Source organism: Engystomops pustulosus, chromosome 1, assembly GCF_040894005.1.
Source record: "Engystomops pustulosus chromosome 1, aEngPut4.maternal, whole genome shotgun sequence".
Taxonomy (NCBI): Eukaryota; Metazoa; Chordata; class Amphibia; order Anura; family Leptodactylidae; genus Engystomops; species Engystomops pustulosus.
The window spans coordinates 87,288,019-87,310,774 of record NC_092411.1 but is presented as its reverse complement, the minus strand read 5'-3'; the positions used below and the strand labels follow the sequence as shown (position 1 = coordinate 87,310,774).

At 44.8% G+C, this 22,756-nt stretch overlaps 1 long non-coding RNA gene across 1 annotated transcript; it reads left to right on the top strand.

The window, feature by feature from the left end:
- Window positions 1-4,308: 4,308 nt before the first annotated feature.
- Window positions 4,309-10,829, top strand: LOC140077420 (uncharacterized). The gene is made up of 3 exons (XR_011849787.1): window positions 4,309-4,433; window positions 8,940-8,992; window positions 10,701-10,829. It is a non-coding gene; the product is annotated as an uncharacterized lncRNA (long non-coding RNA).
- The last annotated feature ends 11,927 nt before the right edge of the window (window positions 10,830-22,756 follow it).

The following is a 22,756-nucleotide window of genomic DNA, read 5'->3' as shown; positions in this document are numbered from 1 at the left end:
GACGCGGAAGAGGTCTGACTGCCAGGGAAACCGGGCAGCTCCGGGGCACATGCCAGTCCTCGGAGCTGCCCAGAAGTGGATCGGATTCCCCAGTTAGCGGCGTGGTCATGCTTTTTTGTCTTGTATTTTTTTAATATTTAAGTTTCAGTTAGCATAACTTATAACTACATTGACACTGATGCTTCAGATGTTACTAAAAACTTGGGAATTTTCCTAAAAGGTTATACAAATGAAGCATGGATAACCCTACTTAAAAGTATTCAACTTAGGGCAAAAGATGACAATGACACACTTTGTTGGATGCAGGGAACAAAATGCACTTCATGAAGAAGATCTTCAATCAAGGTCCAAGCTTCCACTTGATGTAGGTCTTTGATTCCAATGAAAATGTGTGAGTTTTAATTGGATTACCGTATATACTCGTGTATAAGCCGAGTTTTTCAGCACAAAAAATGTGCTGAAAAACGTCCCCTCGGCTTATACACGAGTCAATATCCAGCTATAAAGAGTAAAAAATACTTAAAAAATAATAAACTTGCATACTCACCCTCCGGTGGCCCCGATGTGCAGCGCTGCTCCCCCAATGTAAACGGCGCTTTTCTTCAGGCTTCCGCGTCCGTCTTCTTTATTCTGCTAGGCGCCGTCATGTCCTTCCCCCGGGCGGCACCTAGCAAGACGTCAGCAGTGGTGCGTCATACCAGGCGCCGGCCGGGAGAGAGCAATGGAAGCCTGAAGACAAGCGGCGCGGACACCTGAAGACAAGTGGCGCGGACATCGGGGGAGCAGCGCTGCACATCGGGGCCACCGGAGGGTGAGTATATAAATTTATTTTTTTTAATGCTGGGGGCAAGCTATATACTACTGGGGGAAAGCTGTATACCCCTGGGGCAAGCTGTATACCACTGGGGGCAGGCTGTATACCACTGGGGGCAGGCTGTATACTACTGGGGCAAACGGTATACTACTGGGGGCAAACTGTATACTACTGGGGGCCGGCTGTATACTAGTGGGGGGAAGCTGTTTACTACTGGGGCAAGCTGTATACTACTGGGGGCAGGCTATATACTACTGGGGGCCGGCTGTATACTACTGGGGGGAAGCTGTATACTACTGGGGGAAAGCTGGGCTGGCTGTATACTATAGGGGGCTGGTTGGCTATATACTGGGGGGGGGGGGTCTGTGACCAATGCATTTCCCACCCTCGGCTTATACTCGAGTCAATAGTTTTTCCCAGTTTTGGTGGTAAAATTAGGGGTCTCGGCTTATACTCGGGTCAGCTTATACTCTCATATATATACGATAATAAAGAATGGTGTTTAGGAGCAGAAACAAGCATCTTGGGCAGATGCTACTTTGCATTGAGAAAGCTGGCCACAGGGAGTGGATGTCTAGATTGTGACTGGTCCTTCGGGTATTATGTACCAAAAACATATTTATGTGTAGTAAGCAAGTGGATATGGTAAGAAGCCACTTACCTCAACCTTATGGTCATCTTGTATCTTGCATTAAACTTAATGTGACTTTTGTGTTTTTACTATTATGTTCTGCCATAAGCTTTAACTCTGCCTCTGGCTACCTCTCTTGACATGATCCATTAACCCCTTTGGGTTTTCAATGAACCCTCAGATAACAGGGGTAGCACAAATGAGCTTTTGATGCTTCCTTAAAGAGCTCCAAAGCTTGAATGAGCAGTGAGACTGTCATATCGGAACCTGACCCTTTATGATGTCATAGTCAAAGTTTCCAAGGAGCTTAACTGTGACATGTGCAGTGTTCCATTTTATGCAAGTTAGCCTCACAGTTTCTTCTGGTGGATGTCAACTAGAATCTATTCCCCTGGGGAAGCCAATTTCAATCTCCATTGCCAATCTTCTCTGATACATAAATGGTACTTGCAAACACCTAAAATGAGGACAACTCCCTACAAGGTACAAAGATTAAGCACAAACCAGAGGTACAGCCATCTCTTCTAATGCTTTTAAATATTTATTTTTCAGTTTGCATAACTTATAACTACATTGCCATTGATGCTTTAGATGTTGCTAAAAACTTGGGAATTTTCCTAAAAGGTTATGCAAATGAAGCATAGATAACCTTAATTAAAAGTATTCAACTTAGGGAAAAAGATGACTTTAACACAATTTGTTGGATGTGGGGAATAAAATGCACTTCATGAAGGAGATCTTCAATCAGGTCCAAGCGTACACTAGACGTAGGTCTTTGATTCCAATTAAAATCTTTGAGTTTTAATTGGATTAATAAAGGAAGAATGGTGTTTAGGAGCAGAAACAAGCATCTTGGACTGATGCTACTTTGCATTGAGAAAGCTGGGCACAGGGTGTGGATGCCTATATTGTGACTGGTCCTTTGGGTAATATGTACCAAAAACATGTTTATATGTAGTAAGCAAGGGTATATATTAAGAGGCCACTTACCTCAACCTTAAGGTCATCTTGTACCTTGCATTAAACTTGATGTGACTTCTGTGCTTTTAGTATTATGTTCTGCTATAAGCTTTAAATCTGCCTCTGACTACCTTTCTTAATATGACCCTTTACTCCTCCTGGGGTTTCCAAGAACCCTCAGATGACAGGGGTAGCATAAACCACATTTTGATGCTTCCTTGAAGAGCTCCAAAACGTGAGTAAGCAGTGAGACTGTCACAGCAGAACCTGACCTTTTATGATGTCATGGTCAAAGTTTCCAAGGAGCTTAACTATGACACACACAGTGTTCCATTTTATGCACGTTAGCCTTATAGTTTCTTCTGGTGGCTGCCAACTTCAATCTTTTCCTCTGGGGAAGCCATTTTCAATCTCCATTGTCAAGCTTCTCTGACAAAGAAATCGCACTTGCAAGCACCTAAAATCAAGACAACTGCCTTAGAGGTAAAAATCTATTCACACAAACCAGGGATCCAGTCATCTCTATTAATGTTTTTTTTAATATTTAAGTTTTAGCTTGCATAACTCATAACTATATTGACATTGATGCTTCACATAATGCTAAAAACTTGGGAATTTTCCTAAAAGGTTATACAAATGAAGCATGGATAACCCTACTTAAAAGTATTCAACTTAGGGCAAAAGATGACAATGACACACTTTGTTGGATGCAGGGAACAAAATGCACTTCATGAAGGAGATCTTCAATCAAGGTCCAAGCTTCCACTTGATGTAGGTCTTTGATTCCAATGAAAATGTGTGAGTTTTAATTGCATTAATAAAGAATGGTGTTTAGGAGCAGAAACAAGCATTTTGGGCTGATGCTACTTTGCATTGAGAAAGCAGGGCACAGGGAGTGGATGTCTAGCTTGTGACTTGTCCTTCGGGTAATATGTACCAAAAACCTATTTATGTGTAGTAAAGAAGTGGATATGATAAGAAGCCACTTACCTCACCTCAACCTAATGGTCATCTTGTATATTGCATTAAACTTAATGTGACCTTTGTTCTTTTACTATTATGTTCTGCTATAAGCTTTAAACTTGCCTCTGGCTACCTCTCTTGACTAGAGATGAGCAAGCACTAAAATCCTCAAGTGCTCGGTACTCGAGTCGAACTTTTTTCCGATGCTCGAGTGCTTGTTTTGAATAACGAACCCCATTGAAGTCAATGGGAGACTCAAGCATTTTTCAAGGGGACCAAGGCTCTGCAATAAAATGTGTCATTTTATTGAGAAATAAGGAAGTCAGTCCTGTTTCTTCGTTTTTTTAACTTAATGGAATATTCATGGAACTTCAAAAAAGGAAGAACACTGAAGGAAGTTCACTGAAGAAAGGAAGTTCACTGAAGAACACATTGCAGATGTTTCCTTACATCTGCTAACTTATCCGAAGACACGAGTGCAGAACGGTGTTCTTCACAATAGTATCTGAAGAACAATATGTGTGAAGATTCTTCACACATATTGTTCTTCACATACTATTGTGAAGAACACCGTTCTGCACTCGTGTCTTCTGATAATTTAGCAGAGTAAGAGTGAAAGCTCGTTATAGAGCTGGCAAAATACTCGTCCGAGCAACGAGCCGTTTCGAGTCCGCTAATACTCGAACAAGCATCAAGCTCAGACGTGTATACCCGCTCATCTCTATACTTCACATAATCCATTTCCCCCCTTGGCTTTTCAATGAATCCTCAGAAGACAGGGGTAGCACAAACCATCTTCTGATGCTTCTTTAAAGAGCTCCAAAGCTTGAATGAGCAGTGAGATTGTCACATCTGAACCTGACCCTTTATGTTGTCATTGTCAAAGTTTCCAAGGAGCTTAACGTGCAGTGTTCCATTTTATGCAAGTTAGCCTCACAGTTTCTTCTGGTGGATGCCAATTTGAATCTTTCCTCTGGGGAAGCCATTTTCAATCTCCATTGTCAAGCTTCTCTGACACACAAATGGCACTTGCAAGCACCTAAAATGAAGACAACTCTCTACCAGGTACGAAGTTTAAGCACAAACCAGGGGTACAGCTACCTTTATTATTGCTTTTAAATATTCATGTTTCAGTTTGCAGAACTTATAACTACATTGACATTGATGTTTCACACGTTGCTAAAAACTTGGACATTTTCCTAAAAGGTTATACAAATGAAGCATAGATAACCCTACTTAAAAATAATCAACTTAGGGAAAAAGATGACATTGACACAATGGGGCTCATTTACTAAGGGTCCCAATCGAGCACTTTCGTCAGGCTTTCCGACGATTTCCGGTTTGCCCTGAAATGCCTGGTATTATGGCGCACACGATTGGATTGTGTCGCAACGGTGCCGGCTTTCACGCGGCATAAATGGGGGACTGGCCGTCGGACAACCCAACGGAATCTGAAAAAAACATGGAATTTAAAAAAAATTTGTGTCGCAAGATCAGCGCTTACATGCACCTGGATAAAGCAGGTGAACTTTGGCGGACCTCGGCACAGCAGCTACACCTGGTGGATATTGGGCGCACGGACCTTAGTGAATCCAGGCAGACCTGAATCAGCGCCGCTGGTTCACGGCCGGACCGGGTAAATAAAGGTGCCCCAATTTTTTGGATGTGAGGAACAAAATGCACTTCATGAAGGAGATCTTCAATCCAGGTCCAAGCTTACACTAGACATAGGTCTTTGATTCCAATGAAAATGTGTGAGTTTAAATTGGATTAATAAAGAATGGTGTTTAGCAGTGGAAACAAGCATCTTGAGCTGATGCTACTTTGCAGTGAGAAAGGTGGGCACGGGTAGTGGATGTCTAGACTGTGACTTGTCCTTTGGGTAATATGTGTAGTAAGCAAGTGTATATGGTTGGAGGTCACTTGCCTCACCTCAACCTTATGGTCATCTTGTACATTGCATTAAACTTAATGTGACTTATGTGCTTTTACTTTTATGTTCTGCTATAAGCTTTAAACCTGCCTCTGGCTACCTTTCTTGACATGTTCAAATACCCCCCTTGGGTTTTCAATGAATCCTCAAATGACAGGGGTAGCACCGACCATCTTCTGATGCTTCCTTGAAGAGCTCTGAAACTTGAATGATCAGTGAGACTGTCACATCGGAACCTGACCCTTTATGATGTCAAGGTCAAATTTTCCAAAAAGCTTACCTATGACACAGTGGGGCAGATTTACTTACCCGGTCCGTTCGTGATCCAGCGGCGCGTTCTCTGCGGTGGATTCGGGTCCGGCCGGGATTCATCAAGGTAGTTCCTCCGCCGTCCACCAGGTGGCGCTGCTGCGCTGAAAAGCATCTGAATGCACTTGAATACACCGAGGCCGGCTGAGTGAAGGTAAGCGCGTCCCAAGCGACACTTTTATTGCTTTAAATGCAGCGTTTTTTCCGAATACGTCAGGTTTTCGCTCAGCCACGCCCTCCCGATTTCCGTTGCGTGCATGCTGGCGCCGATGCGCCACAATCCGATCGCATGCGCCAAAATCCCGAGGCAATACAGGGGAAATCGGAGCTAATCGGAAATATTCGGGTAACACGTCGGGAAAACGCGAATCGGGCCCTTAGTAAATGACCCCCATTTTAGGCCTCACATTTTCTTCTGGTGGATGCCAATTTGAATCTTTCCTCTGGGGATTCCATTTTCAATCTCCAGTGCCAATCTTCTCTGATAAACAAATGGCTCTTGCAAGCACCTAAAATAAAGACATGAAGGTTAATCACAAACCAGGGGCACAGCAATCTCTATTAATGCTTTTAAATATTCATTTTTCAGTTTGCATAACTTATAACTACATTGACATTGATGCTTCAGATGTTGCTAAAAACTTGGGAATTTTCCTAAAAGGTTATACAAATGAAACATACATAACCCTACAGGAAATTATTCAACTTATGGCAAAAGAGGAAATATTGGGTGGATGTAGGGAAATAAATGCACTTCATGAAGGAGGTCTAACATCCAGGTCCATATTTCCATTAGACGTAGGTCTTTGATTCCAATGAAAATCTGTGAGTTTTAGTTGGATTAATAAAGAATGGTTTAGCAGTGGAAAAAAGCATCTTGGGCTGATGCTACTTTGCAGGGCTGATGCTACTTTGCAGTGAGAAAGGTGGGCACAGGTAGTGGATGTCGTCTAGACTGTGACTTTTCCTTCGGTCAATATGAACCAAAAACACGTTTATATGTAGTAAGCAAGGGGATAGATTAAGAGGCCACTTACCTCAACCTTAAGGTCATCTTGTACCTTGCATTAAACTTGATGTGACAAATGAAACAAGGATAACCCTACTTAAAGGAAACCTACCACTTAGTATGGCAGGGGTAAGCTGTAAGTACCGAGCACCAGCTCAGGGTGAGCTGGTGCCGGTACTTACTTTCGTTAGTGTTAAAACCGCGGTATCGCGGTTTTAACACTTTTTAAACTTTAGGGCAGAAGGGGCTTCGGCACTGCGCGCGACCGTGCGCGCGCAACATCTCCGCTATTTCCTATGGAGGCGTGCGCACGCAGCGCCGAAGTGTCTTCTGCCCTAAAGTTTAAAAAGTGTTAAAACCGCGATACCGCGGTTTTAACACTAACGAAAGTAAGTACCGGCACCAGCTCACCCTGAGCTGGTGCTCGGTACTTACAGCTTACCCCTGCCATACTAAGTGGTAGGTTTCCTTTAAAAGGATTCAACTTAGGGCAAAAGAGGACAATGACACAGTTGGTTGGATGTAGGGAACTAAATGCACTTTATGAAGGAGGTCTTAGGTCCAGGTCAATGCTTTCACTAACTGTAGTTCTCTGATTCCAATGAAAAATGTGACTTTTATTTGGTTAATAAAGTATGGTGTTTAGCAATGCAAACAAGCATCTTGGGCTGATGCTACTTTGCAGTGAGAAAGGTGGGCACAGGTAGTGGATGTTATTGGCCATAATGAATTTACCACCACATTTCTCAGAAAAGGCTAATAGACCTTGTTCACAGACATGTTTATACTAATTTCCTGAGAAGAAGGAGATAAACTGTCTTCAGAATCAAAATATAATGCAGCATGAAGGACAGACTGGCTTTTCATTAAATGTCAGCAAACGAGCGAGGAGAGCAAACAGGTTACATAAAATGAACTTTGAATCATGACATTAATTGGACAGTGCTTTGACCCCCAGCGTGACCCCTGGCTAATACTTAAAATGGTGGACAGTAGTCAAAATGGCGTCCAAAACCAGTGCAATCTCCTTAACACAGCACATAATAATATCTTGAACTTATAAATATAGACCAAAAATTTATGTACTACACACATCAATATATATCAGTATTACATATACTACACACCACACATCAATATCTACCAGGATTACAAATACTACACATAAATACTACCATATAATTGACCCCCTCATTAATCTGGTAGCCCTAACACACTTCTCTAGCATATAATTAGGCCATGCCCTCAGTATATAGCCAGCCAATATATATCCAGCCAGCCTCATAGTATACAGCCAGCCCCTCCCTGGAGTTTATAGCCTGCCACCCCTGGTCATTGTATAACAACCCGCCTGCCTCTTCTTGTAGTATATAGCCTGCACCCCCCATTCTATACAGTCAGCCTGCCCCTCCCTGTAGTGTATTGTCTGTGTCTGCCCCCCAATTGTACACAGTCAGCCTATCCCTCTCTATAAAATATAGCCTATCCCCCATTGTAAACAGCCCGCCCCCTGTAGTATATAGCCTGTCCCCCTTGTATACAGACTGCCAGCCCCTCCTTGTAGTATGTAGCCTGCCAATGATACACTCACGGTCCAGCCAATTCCCAAAACACATTTCTTTATTCAGCAAATAACCAGTGAGATTACATCAGGGTCTTTGCGTTTCAAGCGGATTGCCAGGTCTTAATCATGACTGATACAATCATTTGCTGAATAAAGAGGTGTGTTTTGGGAATTGGCTAGACTGTCTTTGTAGCATTGGTTGGATCCCAAGTTACCTCCGCAGTGAGGTGGCCCGTCCCTACCCCATCACACTTGTCAACACTGTGGGAATAGGAGCTCACTTCTTTCAAGTATATACCCTGCCCCCCGTTGTATACAGCCAACAGCCAGCCCTCTGTAGTATATAGCCATGTCCTAAAAAATAATAAAATAGTACTCACCTACCCCCGCTCCCTGTACCATATGATCCATCCAGCGTCGCCGGCATCCTGGAGGGCACCAGCTTCACACAGCAATCAGCGATATGCATATTTTAAAGATACACATGTGGCTGGTGGCTATGGGGGCCGGCACAGAGCTCCAGGATGGGAGGCGAGAGTAGTGCCCTAGGCAATCACCTAAGCTTGCCTAGCCCTCATTCTGGCCCTGATGTATAGTAAGAAAGGGGATAGGGTAAGAGGCCACTTATCTCAACCTTATGTCATCTTGTACCTTGCATTAAACTTGGTGTATTTTTAGTATTATCAAAGCTATCACGGTCGCTAACTGTATGAAAGGTCAACTCTCTATTTTACTAATCCTTCCTATTTCCTCCAGATATGTACCAGACTCCAAGTTTCTCTGCAGTCCTTTTCATCATGGAAATACATGTAAGATGTGGTCTGATGACTGGTTGTTAAATTATTTTATACTGTTCCCTTATAAACAAGGGCTGGACCATTACACAAGCTCTTATACCTCTTGTGTCACCCCCTCATCCTCATAGACTGTAAGCTCTTGAGAACAGAGCCCTCACTCCTATTCTTCCATATGACTGTTGGTACATATTTTTTCGTATGTATATTTGTATATGTCCCCTATGATTTGTAAAGCACTGCACAATTTGAAGCTATATAAATAAAGATCATTATAACCACATATACCCAAGTATAAGCTGAGTTTTTCAGTACAAAAAATGTGTCGAGAAAAAGTCAAAACTCACCTTTCCAGTTCCCCCCTGCAGATCTTCTCTTCCTCAGTCCGGCAGAGGCAGGTCCTGTGCGCCAGCCAGTGCAGTCTATGATGTCAGCCGCCGCTGTGTGTGCCGGCCGCAGCAGGTCCGTGTGACTCTCCGGCAAACAAGCTGTGATGTCAGTCGCTGCTGACCTCATAGAGTACGGTAGAAGAGAATGGACAGGGGCTGATTATATAAGGGGAATGCTGGCTTACTACAGGGGAAGAGGACGGCTAACTACAGGGAAAATGGGCTAGCTATTTACAGGGGCAAATGGGGCGTCTAACTACAGGGGCAAATGGGCTGGCTAACAACAGGAGAAAAGGGGCTGGCTATTTACAGGGGCAAATGGGTTGGCTATCTATAGGGGCAAATGGGGTGGCTACCTACACCGCAAATGGGCTGCCTAATTACAGGGGCAAATGGGCTGAAAAACTTCAGGGGCAATAGGGCTGGCTAACTACAGAGGAAAATGGGCTAGCTATTTACATGGGCAAATTGGCTGGCTATGTACAGGGGGAAATAGGCTGGCTAACTATAGGGGGAAATGGGCTGGCTAACTACAGGGGCATGGGGCTGGGTAACTATAGGGGCAAATGGGCTGGCTAACTGCAGGGGAAAATGGGTTGGCTATCTACAGGGGCAAATGGGTTGGCTAGCTACAAGGGCAAATGGGCTGCCTAATTACAAGGGCAAATTGGCTAGCTAACTACAGGGGAAGGGGGCTGGCTAACTAATGGGGCTGGCTAACTACAGGGGCAGGGAGCTGACTAACTACAGGGGCAGGAGCTGATTATATTAGGTGAATGCTAGCTAACTATAGGGGCAGGAGACTGGCTAACTACTGGGACAGGGGTGGCTAATTACTGGGGAAGAGGGCTGGCTAACTACTGGGGCAGGGGGCTGGCTATATACTTAGCAGGGGGCTGGCTATATACTGAGGGCAGGGGTGGGTGACTATATACTATGGGGAAGGTGACTGACTAGCTATACACTGGCTGTGACCAGTGCATTTCCCACCCTAGGCTTATACTTGAGTCAATACATTTTCACATTTTTTGGCAAAATTAGGGGCCTCGGTTTATATTCAGGTGCACTGTGTATTCCCATGGATAGGGGCAGGGGTGAGTGGTGCTCTCCCCCTCCTCCTCTCCCTGGCTACGGTACGGCAGGCAACAGCAGTGTGAATGTAGCCTAATACATATATAAAATGCAGCTGTAGTACAACTATTTGAATTAGAATTCAATAACTTAATAAACTAATGAAACTAGTTTTATTTGTTTCTTTGTTTCTTTTTTTATCATAAAATGCTGAAGAAAATATGGAAATACAATTTTATGTTGAAAATTAATTTATTTTACAGCTTTCATTGGCAATGATACAAAGGGAAGGCTGCTTAAGTCTTGCTTTACATATAAAGATACCATAGAAGAGTTAAGACTACTGTTTGTTGTGAATGCATAGAATTCATCATTAAACTCATTAGAAGCACCTAAGGGTAATGTATTTTAGACCTCTTGATAATACATTATTGACAACAGACACACAGTTGTTTTTGTAAAAGAAGAATCTAATTGGAACTCACATTGGGACCACTTGAAAATGAATACTAATAAGATTATTGGGGATTTAGCTGCACCGATGTTTCTATCCCTTGATACTCGTTAGTTGACTATCACTATAATGTCAGTTTTTTATTGCTAATTATGATATTGCTAATATTGCTAATATCTGTATGTCAGATAATATGAAAGATGTCGGCTTTCATATGACACTACATTAGTACAATACTTTATTAAATCATTGCATATTTATTACAAAGTTATGGGGGCACATTTACTAACAAAGGGGTTGTAAGGTGGCAGACATTGCCCTGCACGTTGCAGACAAACAAAATTAACTCAATACATAAATACAATGCTTTTAGCAATTCTAGGTACTTTTAGAGATGATGAAATCTGAACTTATAAAGTCAGCTTTTGTTTATACTACCTCATCTCGTGGTAAACGACATGTAGACTGTCTCCTCTGCTCGCCGCGCATGCGTGTTCAGCCACCTGTGATACGCGGCCAGTTTCACACTCCCTCCTCCTGTGTGAGGGCATCTGTGTGCCACAAGAGGTAAAGCTCGTTTGTAGCTGCCATCTTAGTATACAGTGCGCGTGCCTTCAGTCCATGCAGCAGTATAGCATCTAGCCAATCATGCACGCTCTGCAATGCAATCGCATAACACAAGCAGCCAATAGCTGCTGTGCTGTGCATTATGTGCACGAGCGCACTACGCTCCATGGGAGAAGAGTATGATGGGACTTGAATTCCCGATGCGGAGTGCCCCCACCATCTTTGTTTCTCGGACATGGCATGAAGGGATAAAAAGGAACTTTTGGGTTATGAAAAGTAAATTCACAGAAATTGAGGTGCAATATTTTGTATAAAGAGGAGAAGTGGGTGCACTAATAACTCCCAAAAGTTTTATTTTGGGCTTCAGGGACCTTATAACCCCTTAAATGCATGTTTGCCTGTGTAGTGTCCAGGGTGCACCGGATTTAGGATTTCGGGCGCACGTTCTTTGTGAATCTGGCACTCCCTACACTGCCCAAACAGAGTACACCATTTTTTTTGTGCACCTTTAACATAGGGCTTGCAACACACTTCTTTCAGACTTGGAATGTTTAATCTGGCGCACAGTCCGACTGAGCACTGGAACGCCCCCTCATTTGTGCAGCTGCACCACAAAAGGGCCACGTGTGACACAAATTTGGCACAGGCATTTCTTATATACATGTGCGAGGAGTTTGCACTAAAAATAATGTGCAAAGTCTGACTGGCGCACCAATGTGATATTTTTTACAATTGTATTTTCTCACTCATTTTAGAATAGATTTTTATAGGAGTGGCTTCAGCTCTGCTTTACAGGGACTAAGGTTCCCAATAAAAATTTCACAAGTCAGTTGCTGACGGACATACAACCCCTAGTTATTGTGACCTCTGCAGAAGCTCTATGGATGTTGATAATTTAGCACTGTCAGATTCAGAAGTAGTGGACCCTCTGAACCACCTAAGAGAAAAATCTAAGTGGCACCCGGTTTTCACCAGTGCCCGCCGTAAAATAGGTTGGACTTGTTGCAGCGTGGTACCACCAGGCCACTCTACAGGCTTGACTTTGTCCGCGGTGGCGAGCAAGGCAAAGCACAGAGGCATTGAGCAGAATTGTAATCGGGGACAGACAGGAGGTCAAGATAGGAAGCACAGGATCACAGTTGGGGACATAGTGGAAGGTCAGGATAGACAGCAAAGCAGCATTTTTAGGGACAGAAAAGGGGTCACAACGGGAATTCAGAATACGAGCACAAGGAATCAGGAACAAAGCTTTCTCAGAGGCAAGAGGCACAAACATTCAGCAAGGCATAAGGGAAGAGGCTGACTATTTAATAAGTACGAGGTGGCCAGAACCAATTAGCAGTGTGCTGGCCATTTAAATTTTACATAGACCCGGCGCATGCGTCTTAGGAGGCTGGAATGCGCACCATGCCGCAGAAGATGCCACTGGAGCACGGAAAGGTAAGTAAGGTTGGGGGGGCACACGGAGGCACACGGGTTCGCCTGTGAACCGAGACATGGGTTGCAGTGGCACCCGTTGCAGTACCCCCCCTTTGGCTTCCCCGTTTTCTTGGCCTGAAAGAAACTCTGAAGAACACCAAAGTCCAGAATGTTGTCTTTTGTCCCCCAAGACCTCTCCTCCAGCTTGTATCCCTTTCAGTTGACAAGAAAGAACTGCTTCCTGCTTCCCTTTATCCCCTGGACCTCTTTTACCTCATAATTATCGGTGGAATCCAGCTCAAGAGCAGGAGTTGGTACTTGCTGGAAGAAGTGGTTCAGGATGACAGTTTTCAGAAGGGAGACGTGGAAGGAGTTCAGGATATGCATGGTGGGAGGAAGACGAAGCCTATAGGCCATGGGGTTGATCTGCTTCAACACCTCAAATAGACCCAGGAAACATGGACCAAGCTTGTAGCTGGGGATCCTCAGCCAAACATCCCTGGAGGACAGCAACACTTTGTCACCTGGTGAAGGTTGGAGGAGATCTGTGTCTTTTGTCAGCCTGGATCTTGGTTTGAGCAGATGCATGGAGTAAGGAAAGTCAAATCTACTCCCAGATAGACTTCAGAACCTGGACAAACTATACAGTAAGTCTCTGAACATGTCTTTGACAAACTCCTGGAACACAGCTGGTGCATAACAGTCCAAATGGCATAACAAGATACTCTAGAGTATTGAAGCTGGTCTTTCATTCATCACCTTTACAGATGCGGATGAGATTAAATTCCACCCGCAGGTCAAACTTGCTGAAAACCTTCATACTACGTAGGCGAACAAACCGTTCAGCGATCAGAGGCAGTGGCTAGCGTTTTTTCACCGTGACTTTATTGAGACTGTGATAATCGATGCATGGGCATAGGAAACCATCCTTCTGTTCCATGAATAAGAATCCAGCCCCGAGAAGAAGACTTGCCCTTCTGCAGGTTCTCCTTCACATAGGCCAACATGGCCACAGTTTCGGGGACAGATAGGGGATACACTCGACCCCACGGAGGAGACGTGCTTGGCATCAAGTCTATTGGGCAGTCATAGGGTCGGTGTGGCAGCAGAGTCTCCGATTGATTTTCTGAAAAGACATCAGCAACATCTTTGTATGAAGCAGGGAGACCTACCAGTTGCTTGGTAGAAACTTAAGAGACAGTGATGGACACAGGATGAGGAACAACCAAACGGCGAGACAGGCACTCCGGTCCCCAGCGAAGAACGTCCCCCATCTGCCAGTTGAGCACAGGTGCGTGGCTTTGCAACCACAGAAGACCCAACAAGAAAGGAGATGTGGACCCGGGTAGCAAATAAAAAGACAGTCTCTCCTTGTGCAATACCCCAGCTTGCAGAAACAGAGGGTGGGTGTGGTACCGGTCTGGATCATAGAGGATTTGCCCACTGACGGTGGAGATGACCAGCAGCTTCTCGAGACGGACCACAGGGAGATGATGCTGGGAGATGAGGGCAGCATCCACAAAGTTTGCTGGAACTGACTAACTGGCCCAGAGTTAAGCAGAACGGGAATATTAAAACATGGAGAAGCTTTCCTCTCAACTAGGGACACTTATCCCAAGAACCCTAGGTGCATACATTTCCCAGACACTGTGGAGGAACAGGACAAGTCTCAAGAAAGTGCTCTGGGCTGGCACATTAGAGGCAGAGGTTCTCCTGTCTTATTCTGGAGTACTCGTGAGTAGTCAGAAGAACTCTATCCACCTGCATCGGTTTCTCTGCAGCTGACAAGGAATGTGGCTAACATGGTCTTTGGAAAACGTCTGGTGCTCACTTGCAGTTGTTCCAGACGCGGCTCCTCAGAGCGCTCAGTAAACCGTATGTCAATCTGAGTGTCCAGAGAGATGAGACCACTTAGCACAGATGGCAAGTCACATGCAGACAATGGGGCATATTTACTTACTAGAGATGAGCGAACATACTCGTCCAAACTTGATTCTCGTTCGAGCATTAGCGTACTCGCAACTGCTCGGTGCTCGGGCGAGTATTTCGCCTGCTTGAGAAAATGTCATCTCGCAGCGTTTAGATTTTTGGCGGCCAGAAACAGAGCCAATCACAAGCCAGGAGACTCTGCAGTACACCCAGCATCACATGGTACACTTACATGACGATAGCAGTGGTTGGATCATTCTGTGTCTGGATGCCGTTAGTGATTAGGGATAGAGCTGCTGCTGGTCAGGGATAGCGTTAGGGTGTTCTAGTAGATTACTGTTAGGCAGGAGTGATTCTCCAAGAACCTTACTGTTAGGCAGGAGTGATTCTCCAACAGCCCTTGTTAGGGCTACAGTAGCGTTTTTCAAAAGTTAAAGTGACATATTCAGGCACAGCACAAAATCCTTTTGTGTGCTGTCAGTGTAGGTTAGAAACTAGCCATAGCAATCAGCTTCTGTGGTTGCTGTCTGATTTCGTCTGCACGTTTTGTTCTATTAAAAAAAAAAACACAAAAAAAAACAAACAAAAAAAATAAATTACAGTTTATTCTGTTTGTTCTATAAAATAGACATTAATTTTGAAAATGTTGAACCCGAGGGCTAGGGGTAGAGGACAAGGGCTTAGAGAAACGCTGCAGAGCTACACTCCCTAGCTTCATGTCTCAAGTTACTGGGACTCGTGGCAGAGCACTGTTGAGGCCAGAACAGTGAGAAAAGGTGATGTTGTGGATTGCGGACAACTAATTTGTCCACCAGTCAGTCTTCCATGCAGTCCACCCATGTTACCCAAGTGAGCACTCCTCCAGCTCCTCCAGCTGAAGCTCCTTCCCCCCAGTCTGCCCCCTCCCAGCAAAATATGGCTTTTGAGCCAACATAATCTGAGGAACTGTTTTCTGGACCCTTCCCAGAGTCACAAACCACTTGTCAGGTTGCTGCTGAGCTCTTTCCTGATGCCCACCGGGCGCATTGTGTAGGGCATGATGACATTGTTGGCGTAGTGGAAGAAGTGTGTAAAGAGGTGTCGGACGATGAGGAGACACGGTTGTCAGACAATGGTGAAGTTGTTGTCAGGGCAGGAAGTCCGAGGGGGGAGCAGACTGAGGGATCGGAGGATGATGAGGTGACAGACCCAAGCTGGGTTGAAAGGCCAAGTGCTTTTGAGACGGAGGTGAGTCCTATACGAGAACACATTCGGAAGAGGCAGTGGTGGGGTCAGAGCTGGTGCATCAGCGCCAAATGTTTCACGTGGTGAGGGCTAGATTTTCAGAAGTCTGGAGGTTCTTTAAAGAAACAGCGGATGACCGAGGGACCGTGTTGTGCAACCTGTGCCACAACATTATCAGCAGGGGTTTCACCACTACTAGATTAACCACCACCAGTGGGCATATGAATGCTAAACACCCCACTCAATGGAACCAAGGCTGTTCACCTCCGGCCGGGCCCACCACTGCTCTTTCCGCTGTGTCATTTCCTGCCTCTGCTAGTCAGCCCCCTGCCCTCGACCTCAGCACAAACACCTCCCGCTAGAAAACCACACCTTCGCCTCCACGATCCTCCACAGCGTCCACCAATGTCTCCATGCGCAGTGTTCAGCTGTCTATACCCCAGACGCTGGAGTGCAAGAGGAAATACAGTTCCACCCACCCACATGCCCAAGCCCTCAACGTCCACATCTCCAAATTACTGAGCCTGGAGATGCTGCCCTATAGGCTGGTAGAGACCGAGGCCTTTCGCGACCTCATGGCGGCGGCGGCCCCTCGGTATTCAGTCCCCAGCTGCCTGCCCTGCACCAGCACATGTCAGACAACATCATCCGTGCCCTGACCAACGCCGTTTCTGACAAGGTCCACCTAACCATGGACACGTTGACGAGTGCTGCCGGGCAGGACCACTGTGTGTCGCTGATGGCACATTTTGTTAACTTGGTGGAGGCTGGCACCATCAGTCGGTAGCTCTAGTTGCAGCAGCAGTGCCGTCGCTAAGCGAAACCAGGCGGTGCTCAAACTGCTGAGCCTAGGAGATAAAAGGCACACCGTCCAAGAGATATTACAGGGTATCACGGCGCAGACCGATCTGTGGCTGGCACCGCTGAACCTGAAGCCAGGCATGGTTGTGCATGACAACGGCCGTAACCTGGTGGCAGCTCTGCAACTCGGCAGACTGACACATGTGCCATGCCTAAATCTCATAGTTCAGCGGTTCCTCATCCGCATCTGTGCACATTTCAGAAAGTCGACCACATTTGCTGCCACTCTCAGGGAAGCGCAGCGCCCCCTTCAACTGCCCGCTCACCAACTGTTGTGCGACGTGCCCACCAGGTGGAATTCCACATTAATCATGTTATCTAGAGTTTACCAGAAGCGCAGAGCGATTGTAGACTGCCAGATGTCAACTTCCACCAGAACTGATAGTCAGGTCAATCAGTTTCCTCAAGTCTACAATGAGGAGTGGACATGGATGTCTGATATCTGTCGGGTGCTGAGTAACTTTGAGGAGTCAACACAGATGGTCAGTGGCGATGCCGCCATAATAAGCCTCACCATCCCGCTGCTTGGCCTGTTGAAAAACTCTCTGGTCAGCATGAAGTCAGAAGCTTTGCGCTCATCACAAGAGACGGGGGAAGAAGATTTCCTTGTTGATAGCCAGAGCACCCTCCGGTCTGTTTCTCAGCGAGTATTGGAGGAGGATGAGGAGGAAGAGGAGGAGAATGTTGGCGAGACAGAAGAGGGGACCATTGCTCAGTCCTTAACTGTTCAGCATGTATGGGCAGAAGAAGAGGAGTTGGAGGAGGAGGAAATGGAGTCAGGCCAGCAAGAGAGTGAATTCTTGCTCGTTGGGACCCTCGCGTTCAAAGAATTTTTTCCAGCACCGATTACTGGGTATTCACTCTCCTGGACCCACGGTACAAGCAAAATCTTTACAATCTCATCCCTGGAGAGGAAAGGAGTGTGAGAATGCATGAATACCAGCAGGCCCTGGTGCACAAGCTGAAACAGTATTTCCCTTCTGACAGCGCTAGGAGCAGAGGGCGTACTTCTGCGGGACAAGTAGCTAGGGAGAGTAGGCGAGCAGGCAGCTTGTCCTGCACTGGCAGGGGTACGCTTTACAAGGCCTTTGCCAGTTTTATGTTACCTCAGCAAGACACTGTCACCTGTCCCCAGTCTCAGCAGAGTAGGGCTGATCTTTACAGAAAGATGGTGAGGGAGTACGTAGCTGACCATACCATTGTCCTAAATAATTACACAGTTCCCTACAACTACTGGGTTTCAAAGCTGGACATCTGGCCCGAACTGGCGCTATACGTATTGGGGCTCTTGCCTGCCCTGCTGCTAGCGTGTTGTTAGAGCGGGTTTTCAGTGCAGCTGGTGGCATCATCACCGATAAGCGTACACGCCTGTCGACTGACAGGGCTGACAGGCTGACGCTTATCAAGATGAATGAAGCATGGATTTCTCATGATTTCCATTCTCCACCAGGTGAAAGCAGCTCAACCTGAATAATTCTCAAGTATGCACTCCTCCTTCTCATTCTCCTCCTTCTCCTCCTCTTTGTACACTAAAGCAGAGGAAACTGGCTATTTTTTGCCAAAGCCAACTGGCTCTAGCTATAGTACTCTTTGTATTTAATTTTTCTGGAGGGCCACCTACCCGGTCCTCTGTTTTAAAAAATTTTGGGAGTGCCGTATACAGGTACTCTATGTATTTAATTTTTCTATAGGGCCACCTAACCGTTCCTCTGTTTTGAAAACTTTTTTGGACTGCCACATACAGGCACTCTATCTATTTAATTTCTCTGGAGGGCCACCTACCCGCTCCTCTGTTTTGAAAACTTTTTTGGACTGCCACATGCAGGAACTATATCTATTTAATTTCTCTGGAGGCCCACCTACCCGCTCCTCTGTTTTGAAAACTTTTTTGGACTGCCACATACAGGCACTCTATCTATTTAATTTCTCTGGAGGGCCACCTACCCGCTCCTCTGTTTTGAAAACTTTTTTGGACTGCCACATACAGGCACTATCCAAATTTAATTGTCTCCATAGCTGCCTCCACACGGCTCGATTGCTGCCTCCACATGTTGTCTCCATAGCTGCCTCCATACATCGTCCCCTTAGCACGGGTCAGGAAATAAGAGTTCTCCTTACGGAGACTGTCAATTAAGGCCACCATGTTGGTGTGTGGAGTCTTATATAGCCATGGATGCTCCACTAGGGGATTCTGGGAAAATATGAAAAGTTTTCCTTTTAGCTAACTTGTAGGGAAGCTCCCTTGACATCAAGCATGACCTACAGGAGGCCTTATGACATGATGCGGGATTAAAACCAAACCAGTATAACTATTCCAGAAGGAACAGACTCCCAACTGTAGACAGCACTGTTTCGACCTGATTGGATCTCCTCAGTACAGCGTAGGGAACTGGTTTGACTGGGTGAGAGGCTTCTGACTAGGGTCAGGAAATAAGAGTTCTCCTTACGCAGACTGCCATTTAAGGCCACCATGTAGGTGTGTGGAGCCTTATAGCCATGGATGCTCCACTAGGGCATTCCGGGAAAATTTGCTAAGTTTTCCAGGATAGGATAACGAAAACCATGCGTCTTTTAGCTACCTTAGCAAATAAGCTGTCCGACAAAATTTTTTTATTATTTTACGGCTTCCACATCAAACTTGTTAACTTTGTCGCCACCCTGCTGTGTTGTCCACAAAATATACCACCAAACTTTTATCATAGACCGATATTATTTCAGCGCTACTTGCGCATCTGTTTACATTCCCCTTCCCTGCCATAACCAGGCCAATTACTTATAAGAACAGTACTACACTTGATCTTACACAAAAGGTTTTTAGAAATGCTGTTTGTAGCCCCGCCCTGCTTTGAAAATGATTTTTCAAATCATAGCGGCGCAATATGGAGGCCCCATACCGTCGCTCTTAATCATGGAACCATTTTCGAAAAAAAAAAAAAAATAGAACCCCAACGCTATTCCATTATTCCTAGATAAAGTATTCAAACGACCCCGCCTGCTTTGAAAATGATAATTTTTTCAAAGTAAACGCTTCTGGCCCCCAGGTCCATTTTGGGTGGGGAGGAGCCGAGAGGCAGGGGCTTGGACAGGCGAAAGTTCGCCTGGCAGCGGACCGCTAGCTCCATCCCAAGATCTAACTAGTTCAGCTCCATCCCAAGATGAACTGCAGCAACCTTCAATCTACAACCTATAACCTTTTACCTCTAAAATCTTTTCACTCCTCTTTTCTTACCTCCTTACGTTCACCTCAGGTGCCATAACCGTCCCCATTGCCTCCACACGTCGTCTGCATAGCAGCCTCCACACGTTGTCTCCATAGCTGCCACCACACGTTGTCTCTATAGCAGCCTCCACATGTCATCTCCATAGCTGCCTTCAAAAGTCGTCTCCATAGCTGCCTCCACATGTCGTCCCCTTAGCAAACGAGCTGTGTCAGGCTAATTTTTCGGGTGTTTCACCAGATACGTTATGGAACTTGGTCACTCTGTCGCCACCATGCTGTGTTATCGACTAAATATACCGTCAACCTTTTTTTCACCTAGGAAATCATTACAGCGCTTCTTGCTCACCTCCGTTGGTTCCTCGCCATAACCAGGCCAAATACTGATACGTACAGTGCTACATGTTATCCTTGCCAAAAGGAATTGTTAAATAGGTTTGAAGCCTGAGTCCTTTTGGGGTATGTCGTCATGCCACTCTCTAGCCTGTCGCTGCTGCCTCTGCCTCCGCATGCCGTCCCCTATAGTGTCAGGTTCAATTATTGGGTGTTTTAGATGCTATCTCACCTCACTCGGTCACTCTGTCACCGCCATGCTGTTGCCCATAATTTTGGCATAATGGTGCAATTAGGCAGTCTCAGAGGCATCCATACATGCTGCCCCTGCTGTTTCCTGTCTATTTCCATGGTGTTTCCATCATTTTCTGAGGTTTCCAGGTTTTTGGCCAAGCTTCCCTGGGCAGAGCCTTGGTCCCCTTGAAAAATGCTCGAGTCTCCCATTGACTTCAATGGGATTCGTTATTCGCAACGAGCACTCAAGCATAGGAAAAAGTTTTACTCGAGTAACGAGCACTCGAGCATTTTAGTGCTTGCTCATCTCTTTTACTTACCTGTCCACTTTTCAATCCCCAATCTGGAATGTCCAACGATCATGGATTGTGGCGTGATTCACTACGAGCGTGCGTCCAATATCCTGCATGTGTCACTTCCAGCTCAGGTCCACTGGAGTTCACCTTCTTCTACCTGATGGTAGAATGGTGTGGCTTGGCTTGCGACACAATTTGAATGTTAAATCCCATGCTTAGTCCAAATCAGTCGGAACGTCCGACGGCCCACTCCCAATTTTTGTTGCATGAAAGCCGGCACCGATGCACCAAAATCTGGTGGCGTGAACCAAAAATTCCTGCTAAATGCGGTGCAAAGTGGTAATCATCGGAATATCCCCCCCCCCCAATTTCCAGCGCCGATGCGCCACAATCCGATCGCATGCACCAAAAACCCTGGGCAATTCAGGGAAAATCGTCGCAAAACAGAAAAATTCGGATAACCCTCCGGAAAAACGTGATTCGGGCCCTTAGTAAATGACCCCCCATATCTTTGAAATTTCCCTTCTACAGTGGCATATTGAACTTGTTTTCTGAACTACAAAATGTACTTTGGCAGAAATTTTAATATTTTGCAATCTAAACTGAGAAGCTAAGAAGCATTATTAACTTTAAATACATATGTCATCACAATTACAGTTTTTTTTGTATTTTAAATTGTTATTTATTAATACCTTAATGAGATGTGACGTAGATATCTGTTATGTTGCAGTTAAGCATATATAAAGGGGACTCATGGGCTGGCACCGATCACCAGTGTCACCATTTAAATGCTGCCGGGATAGGACACCAGCCGCAGTTAAATTCTGGCAGTGAGTACATGCTGCCATCTTTGATATGATTGTTGCCCTCCCATGACAGACTGGAGTCTCTATGTCCTTTAAGATGTCCTTTAAGACTTAAAAGGTTACTTTTACAATTTTGTTTATCAATATTTCTGATTCATTTAAAAATAACTGTAAAACATTTTTAAATTATTCCAAATAACGTTGGAACAATTCTAAGTTATTACTGCATAAAATGATGCAAGTCATATTTAAAAACTAAGGCCTGGCCAGGAAGACAAAAACTATGTACTTTACTATACTAAGCACATATTTCCCTAGTGTAAAGTCATTTATATTCTAAAGCAATGCAGATATTCATTAGTAGTTTACTCCTCTGGGATAATATAGTATATATAAGCTCCTAGGATTTTGTTTTTGTACTGCAGTGCAATTATACAGCCTGGATTTGTGGAATTTAAGAATACATGTGGGTAATGTACTATAATTTAAAAATGTATACACACTGTAACTGAAAACTACAATTACAGTATTTGTATCAGCTATATACAGGATATATTTCAAACGTAACTCAACTGACACTATTAAGCCTTATTTTTCCAACACAGTCATACACACGTTCAAAAAAACAAGCCCCTGGATTTTTCTCACTGTTGTGTGCACCTGTTTATTACATATAGCTTTACTAAAAAAAAGTTTTCTTGGGACCTCACTGAAACCCATTGGGCAATAATAATAATAAGACATTACTTTTATTTGGGTATTTAGATTAAAACAATCAATGTCAGATCCATCAAGAAATACAAAGCTGGAGAATATTTAACTCATGTAAGTACAGCAAAGTACAACAGAGACACTATGATGTGTCATAGAGAATAGAATCATTTCCAGTATAAAGTATTTTCTCTATTTTATAATTGAGCTTTAACTATAACTAAGTCATGTGCAAAAGTAGAGACTATTGCGCATATTGTAGTTAGGA